This window comes from Theropithecus gelada, chromosome 6 (assembly GCF_003255815.1).
Source record: "Theropithecus gelada isolate Dixy chromosome 6, Tgel_1.0, whole genome shotgun sequence".
In the NCBI taxonomy this organism is placed as follows: Eukaryota; Metazoa; Chordata; class Mammalia; order Primates; family Cercopithecidae; genus Theropithecus; species Theropithecus gelada.
The window spans coordinates 124,223,470-124,236,223 of record NC_037673.1 but is presented as its reverse complement, the minus strand read 5'-3'; the positions used below and the strand labels follow the sequence as shown (position 1 = coordinate 124,236,223).

Here is a 12,754-nt window from a genome sequence, read left to right as displayed (position 1 = left end):
TCTGCTAAGATCTGGAACAAGACAAGAATGCTCGCTTACACCACTTTTATTCAACATAGTACTGGAAGTCCTAGCCAGAGAAATTAGGCAATAAAAAGAAATAAAAGGCACTGAAATTGGAGAGAATATGTCAAATTATTCTTCTTTCCCAAAGACATAAAGTTATATTTAGAAAAACCTAAAGACTCCATCAAAAACTCCTAGAGGCCAGGCATGGTGGCACATGCCTGTAGTCCCAGCACTTTGGGAGGCCAAGGCAGATAGATCATAAGGTCAAGAGATTGAGACCATCCTGGCCAACATGGTGAAACCTCGTCTCTACTAAAAATACAAAAATTAGCTGGGCGTGGTGGCACACACCTGTAGTCCCAGCTACTCAGGAAGCTGAGGCAAGAGAATTGCTTGAACCCGGGAGGTCGAGGTTGCAGTGAGCCAAGACTGTGCCATTGCACTCCAGCCTGGGCAACAGAGTGAGACTCTGTCTCAAACAAAACAAAACAAACAAACAAACAAAAAACTCCTAGAACAGATAAATAAATTCAGTAAAGCTGCAGATACAAAATCAACATACAAAAATCAGTAGTGTTTCTATATGCTAAATGCAATCAACCTGAATAACAAATTGAGAAAGCAATCTCATATACAATAGTTGGAAACAAAACATATAAATAAATTTAATGAAAGAAATAAGAGATCTCTGTAAGAAACATTATAAAATCCTGGTTAAAAAAAATTGAAGAGGATGTAAGAAAATAGAAAGATATTCCACACTCAAGGATTGGAAGAATTAATATTGTTAAAATGTCTTTACTACCCAAAGTGATCCACAGATTCAAAGCAATCCCTATCAAAATACCAGTAACATCCTTCACAGAAATAAAAAAAAACTTAAAGTTCATACAGAACCATAAAATCCCTGAACAACCAAAGCAATCTTGACCAAAAAGAGCAAAGCTGAAAGCTAATTTCACACTGCATTACAGAGTTATAGTAACCAAAACAACACAATACTGGCATAAAAACCCCAAAAACAAAACAAAACAAAACAAAACAACAACAACAAAAAACCACCCCGAACAAAAATGAAACAGATACACAGACAAATGGAACAAAATAAAGAACCAAAAAAAAAAAAAAAAAAAATTCACACACTTACAGTCAGCTCATTTTTAATAAAAATGCCAAGAGCATACAAAGGATAAAGGACAGTCTCTTTAATAAATGGTATGAGGAAATCAGGATATCCATATGCAGAAGGATGAAAATAGAACCCCTTCTTCCACCATATACAAAAATAAAAAGAATGGGTTAAATACTTAAATGTACAACCTGAAACTATGAAAATACTAGAAGAGAACATTGGGGAAATGCTTCAGGTAAAAGCACAAAAACCACAGGTAAAAGCACAGGTGACCATAGCAAAAATAGACAAATGGGATTGCATCAAGCTAAAAAGCTTCTGCCCAGAGAAAGAAACACTTAAAAAAGTGAAGAGACCACCTAAAGAATGGGAGAAAATATTTGCAAACTATTCAGCTGACAAGGGATTAAAGTCCAGAATATATAAGGGACTCAAACAACTCAACAGCAATAATAATAATCATCATCCAATCTGAAAATTGGTAAAAGATTTAAATAGAAATTTTTCAAAAGAAAGACATACAAATGGCCAATAGGTATATGAAAAAGTGCTCCACATCACTAATCATTAGAAAAATGCAAATCAAAACCACAATGAGATATCAACTCACCCCAGTTAGAATGGCTATTATCAAAAGAGCAAAAGAGGACAAACGCTGGTGAGTATTCAGAGAAAGAGGGATACCCATACACTGTTGGTGGGAATGTAAAGTAATATAGTCATAATGGAAGACATTATATAGGTTCCTCCAAAAACTAAAACTAAAATGACCATATGATTCAGCTATCTCACTGTTTGGTATATATCCAAAAGAAAGAACATACTATATCGGCCGGGCGCGGTGGCTCAAGCCTGTAATCCCAGCACTCTGGGAGGCCGAGGCCGGTGGATCACGAGGTCAGGAGATCAAGACCATCCTGGCTAACACGGTGAAACCCCGTCTCTACTAAAAAAAAAATACAAAAAACTAGCCGGGCGAGGTGGCGGGCGCCTGTAGTCCCAGCTATTCGGGAGGCTGAGGCAGGAGAATGGCGTAAACCCGGGAGGCGGAGCTTGCAGTGAGCTGAGATCCGGCCACCGCACTCCAGCCCGGGCAACAGAGCGAGACTCCGTCTCAAAAAAAAAAAAAAAAAAGAAAGAACATACTACATCAGAGAAATATATGTACTTCCATGTTTATTACAGTACTATTCACAATAGCCAAATACAGAATCAATCTAACGGTTCATTAATGGACGAATGGATAAAGAAAATGTGGTATATATACCCAAAAGAATACTATTCATCCATTAAAAAGCATGAAAGCCTATCATTTGCAGCAACAGGAATGGAACTAGAGGTCAGTATGTTAATTGAAATAAGTCAGGCACAGAAAGACAAATGTTATACGTTTTCACTTCTATCTGGGGCTAAAAAAGCAGATTTTATGGAAGTAGAGAGTAGAATGGTAGTTACCAGAGGCTGGGAAGAAAAGGGAAGAGGAGAGGATAATGAGAAGTTGGTTAATAGTACAAAAATAAATAAGAGAAATAAGTTCTAGTGTTCATTAGTACAGTAAGAAAATTATGATTAGCAATAATTTATTGTGATCAATATAACTAGAAGAAAAATATTAATGTTCCAATACAAAAAAAAAATGTTTGAGTGTTGGATGTCCCGATTACCTTAATTTGATCATTACACATTGTATATATGTATCAAAATATTGTATGTACCCAAAATACGTATAACTATGATCTGTCAGTACAAAACGTATCCCAAAATGGCCCCCAAACCCCAAAATACAGGATGGTAAAGGCACAAGGTAGATATTCCCATTCCAGAAGGGAGAAAAATGAAAGAAGGAAGAGGTGATGAGTCCCACATACGTCCAGAACCAACCACAGCAAATTCCACTAGACTTTAATGCTCAAGAATAATCTAGAATAATCCTTTTTCATTTGATACTCTGCCCTCCAGGACCACTGGAGTGGAAATGTCACCCCCACAGCTTGGCAGAGATCCACCCATGCTGTGACTAGGTTGAGCAGGACTTGTGCCCACCCAGCCCTACTGCATGGGGGTTATGCCCAAAGGCTCTCAGAATTGTGGTCTCTCCCCCAGGGTTCTGTCAGAGAGAAACTAAACCCCAAGGGCTCTACCATGTAAGGATCTTACTTTCAAATTTCTTCCAGGTAGGGTTGTGCTACCATGGCTCCAGGTGACCGCACCCTCACGGCTTTAGTTGGAGGATATTTGGCCTGTTGAAGCTGAGATGATGTCTCTGATAATCTCTGAACTGCCTTTGGGGCTATTTCCCCCATCTTCTAGAATAGCACAAGACTACTGAATAACTTTAGCATCCTATCCTGTAGCCTCTAAGAAGTCTGAGAAACTTTTTTCATTCCCCCCAACTTTCATCTCCTTCAGTTCAGACTGGCAGTGTTCTTGGTGGAGTACTGATTAGGTCCATGTTTCACATCCATACCAATCTCCTTAACAGACAGTTGCTTGGCCACACCCTTGGTATTCTTAACACTTTGCTTAGAAACGTCTTCAGCTAAAAATCCAATTTTATCACTCACAAGTTCTGTCTTCTGCAAAACACTAGAACACAAAGATAATTTAGCCAAGTTCTTTGCCACATTACAACAAGGATTGCTTTCCTCTGGATTCCAATGGCATGTTCCTCTTTTCCATCTCAAACCTCATCAAAATGGCCTTTACTGTTCATATTTCCACCAACATTCTGCTCATGATTTTTTATGTCTTCTCTAAGAAGAAGGAGGATTTCTCTCCAGTTCTCCTATTTTGGTCAGGCCTCACCAGATTGTCTTCAGCAGCCCCTTCATGGAAATATCTACTTTTTAAAGCACGAAGCTCAAAACTCATTTTAAGGTATTTGTTACAGTAGTATCACACTTCTTGTTAACCAATTTATTTTAGTCAGTTCAGACTTCTATAACAAACATCATAGACTTGGTGACTTAAAGAAAAAATATTTCTTACAATTCCAGAGTCTTAGAAGTCCAAGACCAAAGTGACAAAAATTTCAGTGTCTTGTGAGGACCCTCTTTCTGTTTTACAGACAGCCCCTTTTTTTGCTGTATCCTCACATGATGGAGAAAAGTAGAACTCTTATCTCCTCTTCTTATAAGGGCAATAATTGCATCATGAGGATTCCAACCTCATGACCTTAATTCTCTCCTAAATGCACCCCCTCCAAATACCATCACATTAAAAATTAGGAATTCAACATATGAATTGGAGGAGGTGTAAATATTCAGTCCATAGCAATAGAGCAATTGGAATTACCCAGTCTGAATAGCAGAAAGAAAAAATAATGAAGAGAAATAAACAGAACCTAAGAGGCCTATGGGACACTCTTAAGCATACTAACATACACATTCTAGGAACGAATAACTGCAAAAGATACAGAATCAAAAGGGAACACTAGAAAATATCAATGAAACACAAAAGAAGGTAGTATTGGAGGAACTGAGGAATAAAAAGGATATAAAATATATAGAAAATGAAAAGCAATGTGACAGAAGTATATTCTTTATTATTAGTAATATTTTAAGTGGCTTAGATCCCCAATTAAAGACAGAAACCAGCAGAATAAATTTTAAAGTGTGATCCAATTATATGCTGATTACAAGAAACCCACTTTAGACTCAAAGAAACAAATAGGTTGGAAGTAAAAGAATGAAAAAAGATGTTGCATGTAAATAGTAGCCAAAAGACAGTGAATGTGACTATAGTCACATAGTCAAATAGATGTTGAATTTTTTTATAAAAAATTTTTATAAAAGTGAAAGAAACACATTGCATATTGATAAAAGCGGCAATTTGTCAAGGAGATATAAAATTATACACATAAATGCACCAAACAGTGGAGTCACAAAATATATGAAGCAACTATTGATAGAATTTACGAGAGAAGTAGACACTTCTGTGAGAATAGTTGGAGACTTCAATATTCCACTTTTTTTTTTTTTTTTTTTTTTTTGAGGTGGAGTCTCGCTCTGTCGCCCAGGCTGGAGTGCAGTGGTATGATCTTGGCTCACTGTAACCTCCGCCTCCCAGGTTCAAGAGGTTCTCCTCCTCAGCCTTCCAAGTAGCTGGGATTACAGGCATGCATTATGATGCCCAGCAAATTCTTGTATTTTTAGAAGAGACCAATGCCATGTTGGCCAGGCTGGTCTCAAACTCCTCACCTCAAGTGATCTGCCTGCCTTGACCTCTCAAAGTGCAATATTCCAGTTTCATAACGGATATAATATCTACACAAAAAACAAGAAGAAAATAGACTTGAATTACACTATAAACCAACTAGACATAACAGACATAGTATGACAGATAGAACAATCCACAAAACAACAGAAAAATATATATACTTTTTCAAGTGCACATGAAACATTCTCCAGGGTAGGCTATAATTTGGTTCATAAAAATAATTCTCAATAAATTTAGAAGGAATAAAATCATTTAAAGTACCTTCTCTCACAATAGAGAATAAAGCTAAAAATCAATAACAGAAGGAAAATTGAAAAATTTTCACATACACAAAAATAACACACTCTTAAACAACCAGTGGGTCAAAGAAAAAATCATAAGGCAAATTAAAAAATATTTAGAAACAAATGAAGACAAAACATAGCATACAAAAACTTATGGGATGAGGTGGCGGCAGCAGGAGGAGGAGGGCTGGGCTGGCAGGGGAGGAGAAGGTAGGCGCCATGTCACATGCAACTCCAGGCAGGGCAGTCCAGTGGCTGAGGGATGCAGCCAGACCTTGGTGGGATGCGGGTTTTGCCAAGGCCTAGGTCTGGCGACTAGGTGGAGGCATCACGGGAGCCTTTTGGGTACCACGGAGATGTGTGTTTGCCTGCATTATATTTCACTCTCTACATTTAAAGGACATTCTTTCCAAACTGCTGTGAATAAATTTGGAATGGTACTGCATATTTTTATCTAATGGAGAACTAGCTGCACTTTGAATAAGGATTGCTGCACTGCATGACTTTAGAACATCCCTCATGATGTCATAAACCCGGAGCCAGAACCCCCAAGGCCTGAAGCAGATTGGCCTGGACCAGATCTGGGATGATCTTAGAGCCACCATCCAGCAGGTGTACATGCTACACAGCATGACCAGGTCCAGATACATGGAGCTCCACCCTCATGTTTATAACTAGTGTGCTAGGGTACACCAGTCAAACCAAGCATGAGGAGCTGGAGTTTCTAAGTCAAAAAAGGGGCAGACACCTGAAGGTGCTCAGTTCGTTGGCTTGGAATTATACAAACAACTTAAGTAATTTTTGAAGAATTATTTGACAAGTCTTCTTAAGGATGGAGAAGATTTGATGGACAAGAGTGTACTGAAATTCTACACTCAACAATGGGAAGATTACTGACTTTCAAGCGAAGTGCTGAATGGAATTTGTGCCTACCTCAATAGACATTGGGTTCACTGTGAATGTGACAAAGGATGAAAGGAATATGTGAAATCTATTCCCTTGCATTAGTGACTTGTAGAGACTATTTAGGCCACTGAATAAACAGGTAAGAAATTCTGGTTCAAAGATGATCAAAAAGGAAGGAAATGGTGAAACCATCAATACAAAACTGTGAGTGGAGTTTTAGTTTTACATGGAATTGGAGCTGAATGAAGATGATGCATTTGCAAAGGGCCCTACGTTAACAGTGTATAAAGAATCCTTTGAATCTCTCTTTTTTTTCTGTCACAGAGAGATTTTATGCCAAAGAGAGCACTGAATTCTTGCAGCAGAACCCAGTTACTGAATATATGAATAAGGCAGAAGCTTGTGTGCTTCAGGAACAGCAAAGAGTTCAGGTTTACCTTCATGAAGGCACACAAGATGAATTAGCAAGGAAATGTGAGCATGTCCTCATTGAAAAACACTTGGAAATTTTCCACACAGAACTTCAGAATTTATTGGATGCTGACAAAAATGAGGATTTGAGACACATGTATAATCTTGTATCTAGAATCCAGAATAACCTAGGAGAATTGAAAAAACTGCTGGAGACGCACATTCATAATCAGGGTCTTTTAGCCATTGAAAAGTGTGGAGAAGCTGCTTTAAATGACCCCAAAATGTATGTACAGACTGTGCTTGATGTTCAAAAAATGCATTGCCTTGATAATGTCTGCATTTAACAATGACACTGGCTTTGTGGCTGCTCTTGACAAGGCTTGTGGTTGCTTCATAAACAACAATGCGGTTACCAAGATGGCCCAGTCATCCAGTAAAATCCCCTGAGTCACTGACTCAATACTGTGACTCCTTCTTGAGGAAAAGTTCCAAGAACACAGATGAGGCAGAACTAGAAGATACACTCAATCATGTAATGGTTGTCACAAGTACACAGGTGACAAAGACGTGTTTCAGAAGTTCTATGAAAAATGCTGGCCAAGAGGCTCATCCACGGTGACAATGCGAGTGATGATGCCAGTAACTATGTCAATTTTCAGCCACTGTGATGGCTGGCATAGAAAGCTGTGAATTGCCGATAACTACGTTCCAACCCTAAGGGAAGGCAGTGAGTGACATTGCTGAAGCCAGCATGTTCTCTAAGTTAAAGCAAGCTTGTGGTTTCGAGTATATCTCTAAACTTCAGTGGATGTTTCAAGACACTGGTATGAGCAAAGATCTGAACGAGCAATTCAAAAATCACCTGACAAATTCAGAACACATAGACTGAGATTTCAGCATTTAAGTGCTGAGCTCTGGGTCCTGGTCCTTTGAGCAGTCTTGTATGTTTGCCTTCCCTTAGAGTTGGAATGTAGTTATCGGCAATTCACAGCTTTCTATGCCAGTCGTCACAGTGGCTGAAAATTGACATGGTTATATCAGTTGTCTAAAGGAGAATTAGTAACTAACTGCTTCACAAACAGATATACTTTTCAGGCATCCACATTCCAGATAGCAATCCTGCTTCAGTACAACACAGAAGATGCCTTGGTCCTGGAAGATGAAAATGCAAATGCTGATGAGGTGGAATTGAAGCCAGATACCTTAATAAAATTATATCTTGGTTATAAAAATTAGAAATTAAGGGTTAACATCAATGTGCCAATGAAATGGAACAGAAGCAGGAACAAGAAACCACACACAAAAATATTGAGGAAGACTGCAAACTACTGACTCAGACGGCCATCATGAGAATCATGAAGATGAGGAAGGTTCTGAAACACCAGCAGTTAGTTGTTGAGGCCCTCACTCAGCTATCCTCCAGGTTCAAACCCCAGGTCCCTGATCAAGAAATGCATTGACATTCTAATTGAGAAAGAACATTTGGAGCAAGTTGATGGTGAAAAAGACACCTACAGTTACTTCACTTAACCCTCTAGGAAGGGTCTGATTGTGTGTCCTGCAGCAAATAGTTCATGTTGGAAAGAATGGAAACAACTCAAGTTTATAGCAGCCAGCCTGCCACCATTGGACCTCTCTTTTTAAAACTGAGACCAAGACTCCTATCAGCTGGTCTCAGATTTACACTGGAACTGCTCAGGATAGATACATTTCAAATCTGTAAATATGGACACCAATGCCATTTACCCTAATTTAAGAACAGAAAAGACTGAACCTCCCATGGTGAAGGCTGCCCACTACTGCATTTAAATCAAGACATGGGCTCCCCCATTAGCAACTGTTGTATTGGCAGCACTTGTCATGTTGGCAGCACTTTGAGAGCAAGTCTGAATGGACTCATGTGTAATCTGTTATGAAAAACCATTTGTTTAGTGTATTTCATTTTTAATGTGTGAAAATAAAGAAAATTAAAGGATTTCTTATTGAATGGTACCTCACATCTCAACACTAACATTGAATGTAAATGGCCGTATTGCTCCACTTAAAAGATACAGAACAATAGAATGGATAAGAATTCACCAACCAACTATCTTCTGCCTTTAAGAGACTTACCTAATACATAAGGACTCTCATAAACTTAAGGTAAAGGGGTGGAAAAAGGCATTTCATGTGAATGGACACCAAAATGAGCAGGAGTAGCTATTCTTATATCAGACGAAATGAACTTTAAAGCAACAGCAGTTAAAAAAGACAAAGAGGGACATTATATAATGGTAAAAGGCCTGTTCAACAAGAAAGTATCACAATCCTAAATATATATGCGCCTAACACTGGAGCTCCCAAATATATAAAACAATTACTTACAGACCTAAGAAATGAGATAGGCAGCAATACAATAGTAGTGGGGGACTTCAATACTCCACTGACAGCACTAGACGGGTCGTCAAGACAGAAAGCCAACAACAACAACAACAAACAATGGATTTAAGCTATACCTTGGAACAAATGGACTTAAAAGATATACATACAAAATTTCACCCAACAACCGCAGAATGCACATTCTATTCAACAGCTCATGGAACTTTCTCCAAGATAGACCATATAATAGGCCACAAAATGAGCCCTAATAAATTTAAGAAAATTGAAATCATATTAAGAACTCTCTCAGACCACAGTGGAATAAAACTGAAAATCAACTCCAAAAGAAACCTTCAAAATCATGCAAATATATGGAAATTAAATAATCCGATCCTGAATGATCATTGGATCAAAAATGAAATCAAGATGAAAATTTGAACAATTCTTCAAAGTGAACAACAATAGTGACACAACCTATCAAAACCTCTGGGATGCTGGGTGCAGTAGCTCATGCCTGTAATCCCAGTACTTTGGGAGGCCGAGGAGGGTGGATCATGAGGTCAGGAGTTCAAGACCATCCTGGCCAAGATAATGAAACACCATCTCTACTAAAAATACAAAAATTAGCTGGGTGTGGCGGCATCTGCCTGTAGTCCCAGCTACTCAGGAGGCTGAGGCAGAAGAATCACTTGAACCTGGGAAGTGGAGGTCGCAGTGAGCCAAGATCATGCCACTGCACTCCAGCCTGGGTGACAGAATGAGACTCTGTCAAAAAAAAACCCAACAACAACAACAACAAAAAAAACTACCTCTCAGATACAGCAAAGGCAATGCTAGGAGGAAAGTTCATAGCCCTAAAAGCCTGCATCGAAAAGACTGACAGAGCACAAACTGACAATCTACGGTCACACCTCAAGGAACTAGAGAAACAAGAACAAATCAAACCCAAACCCCGCAGAAGAAATGAAATAACAAAGATCAGAGCAGAACTAAATGAAATTGAAATAAAAAAAAATACAAAAGAGAAATTAAACAAAAATCTGGTTCTTTGAAAAGATAAATAAAATTGATAGACCATTAGCAAGATTAACCAAGAAAAGAGAAAATCCAAATAACCTCAATGAGAAATGAAATGGGAGATATTACAACCGACACCACAGAAATACAAAAGATCATTCAAGGCTATTGTGTACATCTTTACATGTAGACTAAAAAACCTAGAAGAGATGGATGAATTCCTGGAAAGATACAACCCTCCTAGCTTAAATCAGGAAAAATTAGATATCCTAAACAGACCAATAACAAGCAGCAAGATTGAAATGGTAATTTAAAAATTATTAACAACAAAAAAAATCCAGAACCAGATGGATTCACAGCAGAATTCTACCAGACATTCAAAGAAGAATTGGTACAAATCCTATTGACACTATTCCACAAGATAGAGAAAGAGGGAACCCTCTCTAAGTCATCCTATGATGCCAGCATCACCCTAATACCAAAACCAGGAAAGGGCATAACCAAAAAAGAAAACTACAGACCAATATCCCTGATGAACATAGATGCTAAAATCCTTAACAAAATACTAGCTAACCAAATCCAACAACATTATCCAAAAGCTAATCCACCATGATCAAGTGGATTTCATACCAGGGATGGTTTAATATATGCAAGTCAGTAAATGTGATGCACCACAAAAACAGAATTAAAAACAAAAATCACATGATTATCTCAACAAATGCAGAAAAAGCATTTGACACATCCATTTATGATTAAAACTCTCAGCAAAATCAGCATACAAGGGATATACCTTAATGTAATAAAAGATGACAAACCCACAGCCCACATAATACTGAATGGTGAAAAGTTGAAAACATATTCTCTGAGAACCGGAACCAGATAAGGATGTCCACTCTCACCACTCCCCTTCAGCATCGTACTGGAAGTCTTAGCCAGAGCAATCAGACAAGAGAAAGAAATAAAGGGCATCTAAATCAGTAAAGAGGAAGTCAAACTGTCACTGTTTGCTGATATGATTATTTACCTTGAAAACCCTAATGAGTCCTGCAGAAAGTTACTAGAATTGATAAAATAATTCAACAAAGTTCCTGGATACAAAATTAAGGTACGTAAATAAGTAGCTCTTCTATACACCAACAGCAACCAAGCAGAGAATCAAATCAAGAACTCAATCCCTTTTACAATAGCTGCAAAAAAAAAAAAAAATACTTAGGAATATACATAACCAAGGAGGTGAAAGACCTGCACAAGGAAAACCACAAAACATTGCTGAAAGAAATCATAGACAACACGAACAAATGGAAACACATCCCATGTTCGTGGATGGGTAGAATGAATATTGTGAAAATGACCATATTGCCAAAAGCAATTTACAAATTCAACACAATTCCCACCAAAATACCACCATCATTCTTCACAGAATTAGAAGAAACAATTCTAAAATTCATGTAGAATCAAAGAAGATCCTGCATATCCAAAACAAGACTAAACAAAAAGAACAAATTTGGAGGCATCACATTACCTAATTTCAAACTATACTATAAGGCCATAGTCACCAAAACAGCATGGTACTAGTATAAAAATAGGCACACAGACCAATGTAACAGAATAGAGAGCCCAGAAATAAACCCAAATGCTTACAGACAGCCGATCTTTGACAAAGCAAACAAAAACATAAATTGGGGAAAGCACACCATTTTTAACAAATGGTGCTGGGATAAATGGCTAGCCACATGTAGGAGAATGAAACTAGATCTTCATCTCTTACCTTATACAAAAATCAACTCAAGATGGATTAAGGATTTAAATCTTATGTGCTTTCCTGAAACTATAAAAATTTTAGAAGATAACATTGTAAAAACCCTTCTAGACATTGGCTTAGGCAAGGATTTCATGACCAAGAACCCAAAAGCAAATGCAATAAAACAAAGATAAATAGCTGGGACTTAATTAAACTAAAAAGCCTTTGCATGGCAAAAAGAACAGTCAGCAAAGTAAGCAGGCAATCCACAGAGTGGGAGAAAATCTTCACAATCTATACATCTGACAGAGAACTAATATCTAGAATCTACAAGAAATTCAAACAAATCAGCAAGAAAAAAACAAGCAATCCCATCAAAAAGTGAGCTAAAGACATGAATAGACAATTCTGAAAATGAGACATACAAATGGCCAACAAATATATGAAAAAATGCTCAACATCACTAATGATCAGGGAAATGCAAATCAAAACCACAATGCAATACCATCTTACTCCTGCAAGAATTGCCACAATCAAAAAATAAAAACACAGTAGATGTTGGCATGGATGCAGTGATCAGGGAACACTTCTACACTGCTGGTGAGAAGTAAATTAGTACAACAACTATGGAAAACAGTGTGAAGACTCTTTAAAGAACTAAAAGTAGAATATTTT

At 37.8% G+C, this 12,754-nt stretch overlaps 1 protein-coding gene and 1 pseudogene across 2 annotated transcripts in view; one reads left to right on the top strand and one right to left on the bottom strand.

Annotated features, from left to right (window-relative positions):
- Window positions 1-12,754, bottom strand: part of CCDC192 (coiled-coil domain containing 192) — a 243,202-nt gene that overhangs the window by 161,829 nt on the left and 68,619 nt on the right. The window lies entirely within an intron of this gene.
- On the top strand, window positions 6,166-8,110 carry LOC112625940 (annotated as a pseudogene). The gene is made up of 2 exons (XR_003119803.1): window positions 6,166-7,578; window positions 7,683-8,110. The product of XR_003119803.1 is annotated as a cullin-1 pseudogene (transcript).